Raw genomic sequence first — 15,822 nt, forward strand, 5'->3', positions numbered from 1 at the left:
ATTTTTCAATTTTATCTATAATTTAAAAAAAATACTTTCGAGATTTTTGCTTGGAAATCAGAGATCCAAAAAGTCATTGATTTCGTCAGCCCTGTCGGCTGTCATGTTTCAGAAGGGTGAAAGCCCCTGCTTTTCGATCTAGCTTAGATTCATTCAATTCGAAGAAAGGGAGTGAGAGACTTTGAGAAGAACTAATAAAACCAAATACCCAAAATTTTGGAAAAATTCAAATTTTTCTGGAGGCTGCAGATTTACTAAAGAATATGAAATTTTTCACCAATCAGTTATCATCTAATTGCCAGTCCCCCTTCCTTCCAAACTTTTATTGGTTCCAAAAAGGAGCTCTGATTAGTTTTCAAATCATGCCTCCGAATCGAGCGCAAGCACTTGTACATACTAGTTTCTGACTCATTAATACATAGAAATTCGTGTTAAACTTTTACAATAGCTTATTGGTATTTTAAAAAAAGATTAATTAGTCTCATTATTCCATACTGGATGATGAATTACCATTTACGTATTGAGATATGACTAAGCACTTGTTCACCTAGCTCGTGCATTAATAGCACCTCTTATTCTATACGTGCGATACCAAGACTAACTACCAAGCCAGCCGCACACCCGCACAACGCAATGCTATATCTGTATTTTTATGCATTATAAATACATATTATGATGTGAAAATTTTTCCCACCGCGACTCGTTCGACTCTGAGAGTAAATACGCAAACATTACTACAGCAAGGATTAATTGGAAAATAAAGAAACCGGTTTCACGTATTACTGCACCATTTCGCATATCGCATTTCCCTTTCCCAAATGATCAACTTTTTATTTCTACCTATATCGATCGTGCATTCAGTCAGCGTAAGTAGGTATTGGCACACTAATGAAAAAAAAAAATGAAAAAAACCAGTAACACATATACCACGGGGTACGTACTAAAATACAGAAGCAGTTAATTCGAGTACCTTTATGTTCACCGGTTTAATTCGCTGGTCCTGTTTGTTTGTTTGATGTACGCGTATACCTTACCTATACCGACACCTACTCATATAGGAGTACGTGAAAATGAAAACAATAATAAATATCGTTTTCAAATTCAGACAAGGTGTTTAAATCGATCAAGTGCACTTTCGTTGATATTCGAGGCCAAAAGTACGCGTATAATTTCGAGAGTTGAAATTCTCGTACAATCAGATAATGAGACGAAACAGGAAAAGCGAAGGCATCCGTGAAGATTTCATTTCCTATGTTTTGTTTTAGCTGCGAAATGGTCTGATTTGTAAACAGAGAGTGTTCGGTGTTTCAAATAAGATAATCTTCCCTACGAAATAATTTTTTCGGATTTCCCAGATTTTTCAAATATGAATTACGAGTATGTTTTGAAACCCCTTTAACAAAACTTTAAAGTGCCAGAGTTTGCTTTTGGAAAATTTTTGAAAATTGGAAAAAATCAAAAAACTGTTTCAAGGACGATTTTCAACTTTTTTTTTATGGATAATTTTTTCAATTCAACTCTCATGCATGAAAAATGCCACGTTTGGCTGGAGGCCCCAAAACGACTTAAAATCACCTCTGGTCGACTCGCCATGTTGAAATAAACGTAACTTATATAGTAGATTTCAGCTTTTCAACTCTTCTAGAGATAGAATTTTGTGAGAATTTCAACTTTGAGTAATCTGCTGGAGGCTTTAGAACCACTCAAAATGGTTCGAAAATACTTCCAATCGATTCGAGGGATCGAAAATAAGAAACTCGGAACATTTCAGCATTTTAGGTTCATTTTGTAAAATTTTGGTTGTTTCACATTTTTGGATTTTTGATTTTTAAAAATTCACCAAAAATCGAGAAATATTCCGGCACAATCTGCCGAATCCATAATTCTTGACTTTCATCTCCCTGAATGACCATTTCGTCAAATATTTTTCCCAAACATTTTTTCTCCTCACTATTGAATTATCGGATTCAATTTCCCGAATTAATGTTCCCCAAACGACCATTTATTCTACGGATGCATTTTCCTCAGAAATTTCATCTCCAAATGTAAGAATTTCTTTAATTTTTAATAACAAAATAAAATTTTTAGGCAAATATATGACAAGAAAGAACCATGTGTTTTTTTTTAGGGATTTTGGCATTAAGAAAACTGTTTTTTTTTTTTTAGCAATTTTAACAAAAAATGGGTGTATTTTACAGTATTTGTTGAAACCAAGCAGGATTTTTTGCAATTTTAGCAAACAAAGTAAAATTTTCTGCCAATTGTGGTGAAAAAACTCATTTTGTTGAATATCAATTTTGACAAAAAACCAGGATTTCCTGAACGTTGTGGCAAAAGAAAGTTTTTTCTGCTAAAAAAAATGAAATTTTGACCCAAAATACGAGAATTTTTCAATAATTTTGATTTAATAAAACAGATATTTTGACAGTATTTGACACAAAAGATGAGTCTTTTTTACAGTTTTTACAAAAAAGTAGGGTTTTTTGCATTTTTGCAAAAAAATGAATTTTTTGATAGGTAATTTTTATGTAAAAAAACAATTTACTCTTGACCAAAAAAAGAATTGTTAGCAAAAAAATTATTTTGACAATTTTGAGAAGAAAGAACCAGTCATTTTGATAATTCCAAGACAGGCAGTTTTTTCTAGTAAATTTTGAAAGTAAAAATGAAAAAGAATTTTTGGCAATTTTAATTTTTTTTAAAAAGCTGACTTTTTCTGACAAAATAACAAAAAATAGACTTATTTTACAGTTGCTATAAAAGCAAGCAGGATTTGTTTTGCAATTTTAGCAAAAAAAAAGCAAAATTTTACAAACATTTTGGCAAAAAAAGTTACCCTGGCTAAAAAAAAGAAGAACTTTGACCATAAAATAACAAAACTTTTTCTTTTGGTAATTGAAAACTAGTTTTTCGTCGGCAATTTTGACCAAAGATGATTCTTTTTTTACAATTTTGACAAAAAGTACACTTTTTGGTTTTTTTTTGCGATTTTGATCAAAAAAAAGATTGTTTTACAATTTTGGCAAAAACTAAATTTTCTGACAGTTCTGACAATTTCTGACAACAAACAGACTTTTCTAATAAATTTTGGGGAAAAAAGTAGAATTTTTTGCAATTTTGACAATAAAAAAAGTAAATTTTTTGTAATTTTGATAAACAAAATATTTTTTTGCAATTTTCACAAAAAATCAAGACTTTTTTAACATTTTTGAATTTTTTGCTTTTTTATTAGCAACAATTCAACAGTTTTTACAACAAGCAGGACTTTTCAAAATTTTGGAAAAAGAAGTAGGTAAAACTTTCTCCTAATTTTGATGAAAAAAAAACTGATTTTTTTATCAATTCTGACAAAAAAGCAAGAATTTCTGAACATTTTGGCAAAAAAATGTTTTCTGATTGACAACAGTGACCAAGATCTTTTTGACAATTTCGGCAAAAGATGAGTTTGTTTTACATTTTTCATAAAAAAAGTTAGTTCTCTGCAATTTGACAAAAAAGTAATATTTTTTGATAAAAAACTGATGTTTTTTTTACAACGTTGACAAAAAAAACAAGATTTTTCCGAAATTTTGACCAAAAGATTTTTTTCTATTTTAGCAATATTTAAAAAATTTTAAAACTCGAAAATGTAATGGGTAGTGGGAGAACAATTTATTACCGTTTTTTAAAAACATCGCGTGATAAATTTTTATGACCCTCTACTCCCCTCCACCCTCTTAAACACAAATAAAATAAATTTCGGTTTATTTTAAAACATTATAGGCGTATAAAGCTATATACGTATTACGTACGAATTCGCATTCCTCAATTTTAGTTCACCCCTTTACCATCACACCCTGCTCAGCTGCTCTCCTCAACTTTACCAACCCTTTTTGAACCACCTCACCCGACTTTTTGACCCAAAAGGAACACGGTTAAGTCGTAAAACTTGCATACAAATGTATTCGCTACTCGTATACTGCTGTACAGTATTTTCCGCACTAATTTCCTCCTTTCGAATGTCTTTCTCGCCAACAGTAACACCAATCAATTAAATTATTCTAGGGATTGGTTCCTTGACCGCGGAGTTTCGCGTATATTCGTATAGCCATAGCGTGAACGTCGACAATTTCCTACCATTTTAATACACGCGTACCTACAGATTTTTATCAAATAACTTACGCTGTACGCTGGCGTCACCCTAAAAAATGAAGTGTTCGCACGCAGATACCATAAATAGGAGTAGTTATGTATAGTTGTGTTACTGTAGGATTTTTTTCCCTTTTTTTTAATTTAACCATTATCGATTCTACTATACGAAGAACTGCGGCATATTGTTACGTTTCACATTGTACATTAACCCAAGCAAGGTACGAGTAATTTGAAATCGAAAGATAATGGGAGTCGAGCAGAGCTTTCACCGTGATTAGTTTGAATCAAAGTTTAGAAATTACGTTTGTTCTAATTTAATATACTTAGTCGTAAAATTGAAATTAAATTTTGTAACGGATTGAAAAAAATTATATAATTTTTAATGTTTTGGGTAAATATGAAACTTTATCACGAAAAGCTTGATTTTTTGTTTTGAGAACATTCAAAAATCAACAGATTTTAACCAAATTCACCAACGACCATCATTTCGAGTTGAACATTACTCAGAAAACATTTCAGTTCCGGAGGTGCCCTAGGGCAGAAGGGAAGAAAATGAGCCTTCAAATTAGAGGCATTTTTGAAAAAAAAAAAAAAAATCGTGGTTTTTTCACTTCTATTGCTACCGAATCAGTTTTGGAACTTTCAGGGTTCTACTCAACAGTTGAAAATTTGCAAATTGTTTATTTTTGGATAAATTCATATTTTGCATTTATCAAGCCAAAACATCGACATTTACAATTCCTGAAACTGAGGAATTATTTTGGAACGCAAAGGTGCTAATTTTTTAGTCATTATTGGAAATTTTAAAAAATCGAAAAAATTTGGCATCAATTAATGATCCAAAAATTGACACCACTCCCTTCCAAAATATTTCTCCAGTTTTGGAAATTTTCCCTTTCGATGTTTTGGAACGATTATTGCGAAATATTCTAGAAAAAAATTCTCAAAACACGAATAAACCGGTTGAGTGGAGACAGGAGTGAAACAAAACACGATTTTTTCGAAAAAGCTCTCTCTTTGAGAGCCCCTTTCCCCCTCCAAGAGCATCTCCGGAGCTGAAATGTTTCCTGAGTGACATTCCACTCTATAAGTGAAAGTTTCTGCTGAATTTGGTCAAAATTTATTGAATTTTTTGGGGAAAATTCGCCCTAACCGACATTGCTCTTAGCTTGAGACTCAAATTAAAAATTATTAGATACTTTTAATGAGAAAATTTAAAAAATGGCACCAAAAGACAGGAAAAAATTGAAAAAATTTCGGATACATTCTCACTAAATTATAAAGAAAACAAATTTCTCGTCTCGTGTGGAATATTTAAAATGGGTGGAGTGCAGCACTTCATTTTGATGAAATTTTGTGAAAAATTCAAATTCTAAAAAAGTGCTGGAGGCTCCAGTACTGCTCACAACCGTTTCAAACCGTCTCTAGGAGATTTTTGAAACTTGAAATTTCCACAACATTTCATAAACTGCATATGGAAAGCTGAGGTTGAGAATTGAATAATCTGCTAGAGACTACAGCAATTTCCAAAAAGCCGCTGGAGGCTCCAAGACGACTTGAAATCCACCTACAGTCGACTTCACAACGTATTGAAAGTAGTTTACAGAATCGATTCCGGCTTTCCAACTGCATTTGTTGAAATTTTGTGGGAATTTCAGTTCCAAAAAAGTGCTGGAGGCTCCAGAACAGCTCAAAGCGGTTTCAACTCGTCTCTAGGAGAATTACGAAACTTGAAATTTCCACAAAATTTCATAAAATGCAAATGGAAAGCAGAAGTTGAGCATTGAAAAATTTGCTGGAGACTCCAGTAATTTCTAAAAAGTCGCTGGAGGCTCCAAGACGACTTGAAATCCACCTACAGTCTACTTCACAACGTATTGAAAGTAGTTTACAGAATCGATTCCGGCTTTTCAACTGTATTTGTTGAAATTTTGTGGGGATCTTAGTTCCCAAAAAGTGCTGGAGGCTCCAGAACAGCTCACAACGGTTTCAACTCGTCTCCAGAAGATTTTTGAAACTCGAAATTTCCACAACGTTTCATAAACTGCATATGGAAAGCTGAAGTTGAGCATTAAAAAATCTGATGTAGACTCCAGCAATTTCCAAAAAGCCACCGGAGGCTCCAAAACGACTTGAAATCCACCTACAGTCGACTTCACAACGTATTGAAAGTAGTTTATACAGAATCGATTCCGGCTTTCCAACTTCATTTGTTGAAATTTTGTGGGAATTTCAGTTCCAAAAAAGTGCTGGAGGCTCCAGAACTGCTCACAAGTGTTTCAAACCCGTCTCTAGGAAATTTTTGAAACTTGAAATTTCCACAACATTTCATAAAATGCAAATGAAAAGCTGAAGTTGAGCATTGAAAAATTTGCTGGAGACTCCAGCTATTTCCAAATAGCCGCTGGAGGCTCCAAAACGACTTCAATTCCACCTGCAGTAGACTTCATAACGTATTGAAAGTAGTTTACAGAATCAATTCCGGCTTTCCAACAGTGTTTGATGAAATTTTGTGGGAATTTCAGTTCCAAAAAAAAGTGCTGGAGGTTCCAGAACTGCTCACAACAGTTGCAACTCGTCTCTAGAAGATTTTTGAAACTTGAAATTTCCACAACATTTCATAAAATGCTAATGGAAAGCTGAAGTTGAGCATTGAGAAATTTGCTGGAAACTCCAGCAATTTCGAAAAAACCGCTAGAGGCTCCAAAACGATTTGAGATCCACATGTAGTCGACTTCATAACGTATTGAAAGTAGTTTACAGAATCAATTCCGGCTTTCCAACTGCATTTGTTGAAATTTTGTAGGAATTTCAGTTCCAAAAAAGTGCTGGAGGCTCCAGAACAGCTCACAACGGTTTCAAACCGTCTCTAGGAGAATTACGAAACTTGAAATTTTCACAAAATTTCATAAAATGCAAATGGAAAGCAGAAGTTGAGCATTAAAAAATCTGATGGAGACTCCAGCAATTTCCAAAAAGCCGCTGGAGGCTCCAAGACGACTTGAAATCCACCTACAGTCGACTTCACAACGTATTGAAAGTAGTTTACAGAATCGATTCCGGCTTTCCAACTGCATTTGTTGAAATTTTGTGGGAATTTCAGTTCCAAAAAAGTGCTGGAGGCTCCAGAACAGCTCACAACGGTTTCAACTCGTCTCTAGGAGATTTTTGAAACTTGAAATTTCCACAACATTTCATAAAATGCAAATGGAAAACTGAAGTTGAGCATTGAGAAATTTGCTGGAGACTCCAGTAATTTTCAAAAAGTAGCTGGAGGCTCCAAAACGACTTGAAATCCACCTGCAGTCGACTTCATAACGTATTGAAAGTAGTTTACAGAATCGATTCCGGCTTTCCAACTGCATTTGTTGAAATTTTGTGGGAATTTCAGTTCCAAAAAAGTGCTGGAGGCTCCAGAACTGCTCAAAACAATTTGAAACCATTTCCAATCGATTTGATAGGTCGAAGATATAATTTCAGCTTCTTAGGTCAATTTGCCAAAAATTTGTTTTTTTTTCTCACTTTTGGCCTAAATTTGATTTTCAAAAATTCACCAAAAACCAACAAAAAAATACACATTAGCCCATGAAATTTTGGCTGTTCATGAATTTTTGCATGCTCTTTCAATCTAACATTGCCCAGTTCAAAAAATTTCGAGCAAGTTCCACGTTGGAAAGTAAAATGTACGATTTCAGCAGACTTGTCAATCAAAATGGACAACTTTTTTTTGGAAAGTTTGTTTAAAAATGTTCCTCAGAGTGTCTGCTTCAAAAAGATAGTTGTCGCGGTGAACCGAAGGGAGGGGGGTTGCAATTATTCCTGTTGTCATATGCCGAACTATGAGGATTGAGGAGTAGAAGAACTTTTAAGAAAAAAAAATAATTTCGTCTCATTTTTTTTCAATTTAGCGTAAAGAAAAAATATACAGATTTTTCGTTGCCAAATATACTTAACTTTTTTTTTTCTTTAGGCACTTGTTTTGAAATTCGATCCTCGCCTGAGGTCACGTTTATGTTGTCACATCACGTAGCAGCATTAGGTCGTTAGCCGGATTGGGTATAGGTAAACCGTATAAATACGAATATTTTGCACACGCATATTATATTATGTAAATAAATTCGTGTTAAATATTTCCTGTTTCAAGGTATAAGTAATCTGAAATTTAGGAAAAAAGTCTACATTTTTCTTTATACCAGTTGGCGATAAAAAAACATGTGTAACTAAAATTTTCATCAAACACCTACCTACATATGTATTATATTTTTTTGGAAGGTTATTCAACTATTTCAGCTTTCCAAGTTTTGGTTCAGTTTTCTTAACCAAATCCAGGTACCTAAATTTTATTGAGGGAATAAAATCTTTAACGTTCTTGAACCTTTCCAATCACAAAATCTAGAAACCCCCCCCAACCCCACAAAAAACTCTAGTTCTCGAAATCCATCCATTTTCCAGCACTCCAAGCTATAGACCCCAATACCTTGAAAAATTTCGTTACTCGTACCGTTCCGTTATGCTAATTTACGGTATTTCGCGTTACGTTATCGTTCCGCTATCACCGATACACGAGTAAGTACGAGTAGGTATATACCTACCGATATAAAAAATAAAAAAACAACAAACATCGAAGACCCTGGTCCTGGTAAACGAAGCGGAAGCTGTATCAGAAGCACGTGTTCAACAGCAGCAAATACGATAAGAGAAACCAACCAACATGATGGATGATTGACATTTATTCGCGGATCGCGATTCGCGATTCATGATTAATAAAAAACTTGGTGGCTTCCATTAACAGCTCAGCAATGGAACATTCCCGTTTCTCATGCAAAATAGAGCGAAAAGGAAACCCGAAAAGTAAACGCGAGTCGCGGAGCGCCGACAAAACCGCATATTAATATCACATCACTGTAATTCAATATAATACTTATTGTTAGGTACGCGAATGTACAGATGAAAAGTAATAAACACCGATGGAAAATCCTGCAGGTATAGGTAAGAAGTATAACGGCAATAAATACGCTAATTAGAATTTTGTTATCCGAATAAATACACGGTAATTGCCATCAGTATAGTTAGCCGACTATGAGTCAATCAATGATGTGAAAATATTTACTCAACGAGAAAAAAACGAGGAGAAGGAGGAAGGAACGTACAAAATAATATTCTAAATAGACAGTTTGAAGAACTAATATCGTATATACAAGGTGTCCCATTAAAGAGCTGGTACATATAATACTTCGTAGCAGCTGTGGGGTATAAAAGGAAATTGGGAAGAGGTAAACTTTTTCTAATGTACTCGTACATAGATTACAGAACCATCGAGAGTCAAAATGATCTCAGAATAAATATAAATTTGTCCCCTTCCCCTCTCCTCTCCTTCTATAAAAAAAAATGAGTAATTGAATTTCATAAACTAAACAAATGTTCATAAAAAACAAATAGAATAAATACCTAGGTACTTACCTACTGATTATCATATTCCGCTACTCTTATTACGAAAATTTGTAATCACTGTGATATACTACTATGCCGTACGTGGTATGTATAGGGCTCGCCCACATGGTAACACTGCGTTGCACTAAGGCAACACTGCGTTTGTATTCTCGTCAGCTAGCCACACGAGTAAAGCGACGAGAGTACAGAACGCCAGTAACGTATTCGAGTGCACGCGGGTATGTTATTCACGGTTAATGGGTTAATGCAGTCATTTAAGTATAAGTTTTACTCTCGAGTGTTAAGTGTTAGCTTTAGTCAGTTAGTTATAGTTAGTTATTAGTGAAACCATTTATTAGGCGAGAAGGATTGATGATCTACTCGTCGCCACTCTGGGTAAGTACTTGCACATATCAGTGTGAATAAGTTAGATCTCCTTGCCAGAGGAGATCACTTATCCAAACCTACACCAACGTGTGTACTTAATTATAAGAAAGTGTCATGTTAACGTACATATACATTGTCAGATGTAACTATGTAAAAACCTGTAACGTGTTGTTAATTTGCACACATTAAATATTATTCTTGTGTATAACTTGTCATTATTTATGGTGTGTATGATCATTTGTTAAGAGTGTAAAAGCAACCTTTTCCTACCCACGCCCTAGCCGAGCATGTGAGGTATTCCGGTGAGTATTTAGTAGAAATACTCTAAGGGATATTTCTAGGAAACAACACAATAGCAACCATCGTAAGTATCCAATTACTTCATGCTTTAAGTCATTTTACCCTCTTACATTGGCGCCCTTCCGAGTGTCCAAAAAGCACAGATTCGTAGTAATCTGAGCTTGGAGGAAGTAAATCGTTATGAGTACAAAGTTTAGACTGCAGCCAAACTTTGGAAAATAATACTTGCAGTATGATTTCATTGTACTTACGATTCACTTCTTGTCTATTATCAGACCAACGTGTCCGAGAATAGGCAAGGAAAGAATACTTGTGAATATTTCAAAGTAAATAATCACGAAAGTATTAAGTTGCTTTCACCTAAACACACACACACCTAGTCAAATTTGCCAGAATTTGACGAAAACGTGTTTATTTTTACATGTGTAGGTGTGGTGGTAGATGATGAAATCCATCGATGGATAAAATATCCGTTGAGAATTTCTCAGAACTCAATCCGTTCGTTGAAACGTGAAAAGCGAGTTCCAGCTTGTCCGCCGCATTGTTGCGTGACCCCTACCACCACCCAAGGACAGACACACACGTCGCACTAGCCGCCATCTTCTTGATGTCGCCGCTGCAGCTGCGTAGCCACCAACCGTCGAGTTGATAGCTACCGCGGCTCGCATTAAATATTTTTCTTTTCAAGTGTGACGACGGTTATAGCCACGCTCCTCCTGAGAAGCAGCTTGACTGTCATTGTGTTATTTTTCGCGCGCATTTTTGCGTCCTCAGTGTGTGTCTTGTCCGGTATCTTTTCACGTTTTAATTTTTAAAGTGAATTTTGATACTAAGCAATTTATTTGCATAATTTTTTCGCGTCTATTTTTCAACCACGCGTTCGTCATCAGTAGAACTTTACGTTCGAAGCGATATTTTGCAGCAGTATTGGTAAGTAATATCGTTGAATATTACTATTCATTTTGCGAGTGATTTAACTACACCGCAAGTGTTTTTCGCGTATTTTGGACCAGCACTCATAGCTGTGCAGTAATTCAGTGCCCTTGTATTTTTCAGAAATACCAAGTGGTATTTTGGCAACTGAATTTTTTCTCCAGCAATTCGTGTTCGCGATTTAACAAATTTGTTTCGAGACTCATCTCTAGTTCAGATTCAGTGCTCTTTATCTTGTCCGAGTCACCCGCCGAGGTGACTTTGTACTTGAAGCTCGCTAGAGAATTACGTTTCGAAAACGTGCGAATTTATTGAGATTCAGTGCTCTTTATCTTGTCCGAGTCACCTCTGAAGTGACTTTGCACTAGAATCCCGCTAAGAAACACGTTTTGAGCACGTGTAAAACAGTTCGTCTTGATTCGGCGCTTGTTATCTTGTCCGGATTACTTAAAAGTAATCTAGCGCCTTTGAATCGATCAACTGACACAGCTCAGCATTAGTGAATCGCGATTTACGTGATAAAATATTTCCTGTGTACCGAACCAGCTCGCGAATTAAAAACAGCATTGCACCTAAATTTGTGTTCGAAATCTAACAGAGATCTCACACAAACGGGAAAGCATTCGCCGAAATACTGTCCCAGCTGCAATTCAATTCGAACGAAATGGCATTTACTGGACCAGCTGCAGGCACCCGAAGCAAAGCGGTAGCTCTTACGCAACACCAAGTACATTGCCTATGTATTGGCGAAACTCACGAAGAATCGTGTATAACATTGAAAAATGCGAATAGCAAATCCAAAAGGAAGGATCGCAAGGATCCACCTACGCAGGATTTGAACGTAGAACAACCTGAATCACAGACGAGTCCGCAGAACCTTGTGGAATCGTTATTCAGCAGTCACCCATCAACAAACAATTCTGACGAAGAATATGACGATGACGATGATGAGGATGACGAAGATTACGTACCTACCGAAGAAAGCCACGTGATCAATGGCTCTGATCTTCCCAACCCTCCCCCAGCGAAGGAACGTCACCTGAAAAATTACAGGGACTCGAAAAGGGAAGAATGTAGATCGAAGACTGAACCTAAACGACCTGAAATCTCCACCGATGCTGAAATAAATGATCCGTTGAGATCGTTGTTTCAACAAACGTGGGATTTCACTGAAGGTGCCATAGAGAACCTACAGATTGGTCAAGCAGTTCAAGAACATAGTCTCATCCGAATGGAAGACTGTCTAATTAATCTTGTCGATCATGCCACCAGTACGAACCGCAACATTGACGGATTCAGAAACGACGTAAAAGACCTTCGTGAACACTGTACCCAATGGGCCACTGGCATAAAGGAATACGTAGGTCAAACCACCGGTGCAGCTTTACAAAAAGCTAACAGCGCGATGCAAAAGGCAACGCAAGCTGATACCAAAGTTGACCAAGCAACCAATTTATTCAGAGTCGAAATGGCCGAACACAAGACAGAATGCAGCCAGTTAGCCCATGTAGTTGCGGACATGAGAAAGGAAGGTGGATGTAGACCCAACAGTGGTCTTAATTCTAACCCAACCTTGAAAATAAATGCCAACTTAGTCAGAAGTGCAGGCATTTATTATGACGAATCGAAACGTTTCTTCCCCCATGAATTTGTACGTCAGTTTGAGGACTACGTAAACAAAAGCAATGCCGCCGAAACTCAGAAAATTTACGCATTCCAAGGAGTAATTGAGACTCAAGATGCGACTGAGTGGAAAGGCGACATGGTGGGAGTAACAAACTACGAAGACCTAAAACAGAGATTCCTTCAACATTATTGGAACAGTCAGTGCCAAAACGATGCATGGGAATACTTTCAGAAATATTTTTGCGAAACCAAAACAGAGAAACGTCTGTTCTTGGAGATAAAGAGATGGGTCCTATCTCTAATCAAACGCAAACATCCAAATATTTCCAAAGTATTGGAAGTGGCAGCTGAAAAAGTGCCTTACCCATACGATAAGAAACTAGCGAAACAAACTACGGTGGAAGGTTTTATAAGAAAACTTGACGAATTCGCTAATCATGACTCTGACCCCAAAAACAATGTACGCATTACAGTTCGCGACAGCACAATGACACCTGTTCAATGGCAACAAACTCCATCATTCGAATGGGGTAGAATGCCTAACAACAATTGGAATAACGGAAATGGTGTACCACAGTCCACGTATTGGATACTCAATGCGAATGGACAATGGACTCAAATTCCCGGTAACCCGAACAACAACTGGAATTCGAATCAATGGAGTAATCAGACTCCGATGAACTCGAACCAAAATTTCGGCCCACAGATAAGTTGGAATCAAAACTCCAACTCGAATTGGAACATGGGTAACAATCAAAACTTCAAGAATACCAACCCTAACGGGGGATGGAATTCTCAGAAGAATGCGAAGAATTCTAATTCTGACAGGAATAGGAATTCAACGCAAGGTCCTCTTCCAACAGGGAACTGGACCAACCAACCCATGATCACCAACTCACCGCACAATGCGCCGGAACCACCGAAAAAATCATACCCACCTGTCACGAACAAAAACGTAAACGAAGGACAACTACAAATGGCATACCAAAAGCTACAGAAAGCTTTAGGCAACAACTTCAAAGGGAATCAGAAAGTCAATTTCTACCCCAACTCGAACAAGACTAGTAATAGTAATGGTGTTAAACAGAACACCAACTCTAATACTAATTCCAACAATTCTGGCGGTAACAACAGCAACAATAACGCAAAACCCCAGAACAATAACGATAATAATGGTGAGAAATCGCACGAAGCCAATAAACCCACGAAATTCCAACCGAAAGTGTCTAGTCAGATACCTCTACCAGTACACTTCTTCGTAATAAACGAAGATGGTACGGTAGGAGAAGGAACTCCGGATAACGCCGATTTCTACGCAGAAATTGAAGAAATCGACCTAGATCAAGACTCCGACGAGGGTCAAGATCAAGGAAACGATAATAATTCGGAAAACTGAAAGGACTAGACACTACAGGGGCACGGTCTAGTAACATCAAAGTCCCCAGTAAATCGATTTTTACGGAATTCATTTGGGTAGGCGACGGTATAGCGCATTTCCTAAAAAGAGGAGACACGCCATTACCTGTAGCGGTACCACCATATTTACGTGATCAATTACCAATCGAAGAATTACATAGACGCATAGAAAAAACGGAATTCCCCGAAGAGGGAAAATTCGTTCTATCAGCTCTACAATTCGAATTGAATCACTCACCTCAACCTTATGACAAAATAAAGAAAAGTTTAGAAAAACTTTTAGACCTGTTAGTCAAGGACAAAGGGGCGGAATTGATTATATTAATCTTTCCAATAGTAAAACCCTGCATTCCAGGTGACCCCAAGAGTATTGGCGTTAAACTAGACCGATATATTGAATATCGCAAGATATTTCAAAACGCGGCAGACGACCAAATCGTAGTATTTTGGAAAGAACCGCCCATGTACTATTTGCAGACGCAAAAATTGGTAACGGCCTCTGGTGTCGAAGCAATTGGCGTCATGGCATATAAGAACCAACGAGTAATTCCTTGTGAACGAAAGTTCAAATTCGAAAAGGATAGGAACAAGTACTACCCTGCTATACCTACGTACCGTGTGATTTACGACATGGTCTGTACAGGTATTTACAGACTATTTGAAGAATGGAAACGAGTACGTTTAAGCAGAAACGCGCTCAAATCTCCATACGACGAAGTGCAAAAGATACTCCAACAACGTCCGCAACCTCCGTACACGTACATGGTTCCGCCTAAACAGCAACCTACGCAATTGGAACATACAAAGGACGAACCATTAGAAGGTAGTCAGGTCGTTGAACCTAGAAAGAAAACCTTGTTTATGGAATATCGAACCTCGTGCAAAAACCCAAATTGCCAACGAGATCCGACATGTTGTATGTTGCCAGAAGAGTACTATGAAACATTTACGGATAAGTACACCCGTCCGGCTCAGTTAACAGAACTCGACGACGACGGTTTAGTACAAAACAATCAGACTAAGAAATCCATAAGAGAGATGGATGTTAAATGTTTGATAATGGAGGATCCGGAATTCGTACTAGACGAAATCCCAGAACTTGATTATTCTCCAACTCCTTTTGAAGTCTTGAACATTCACCATAGAGCGAAAGATCGTAGACCAATCGGAGATTTTGGAGTTAAAAATGCGATAATCAAGAAACCTCCTAAAGACAGATTACTCAGATTGCTGACAAGGGATGGTATCAAGACATTCCCGTGTAATAGTGACACGACTACAACACGCGTGAAATTCATAAGAGGTTTACCTGCCGACAAGAAATGGAGACACCACGCACTTCGGAAACGAATAATAAAAGAAGCTCGAGCACTTGAAGCAATAGACAACGCTCACCTATATGAAACTAAGCTGACAGAAAAAGCTAAACCATTAGTGGTTAACGAAGGCACCGATGACCCAACTTGCGTCGTTCCAATCACAATAGGTGATAAGATCGTCGCCATCCAGTTGGATTCGGGAGCACTTCCCAATGTTATCTCAAGGAATGTGCTGAAACAACTTAAATTAAAAGTGCCACATGCAGTACGCGAGATCGCA

Source organism: Planococcus citri, chromosome 1 (assembly GCF_950023065.1).
Source record: "Planococcus citri chromosome 1, ihPlaCitr1.1, whole genome shotgun sequence".
NCBI lineage: Eukaryota > Metazoa > Arthropoda > Insecta > Hemiptera > Pseudococcidae > Planococcus > Planococcus citri.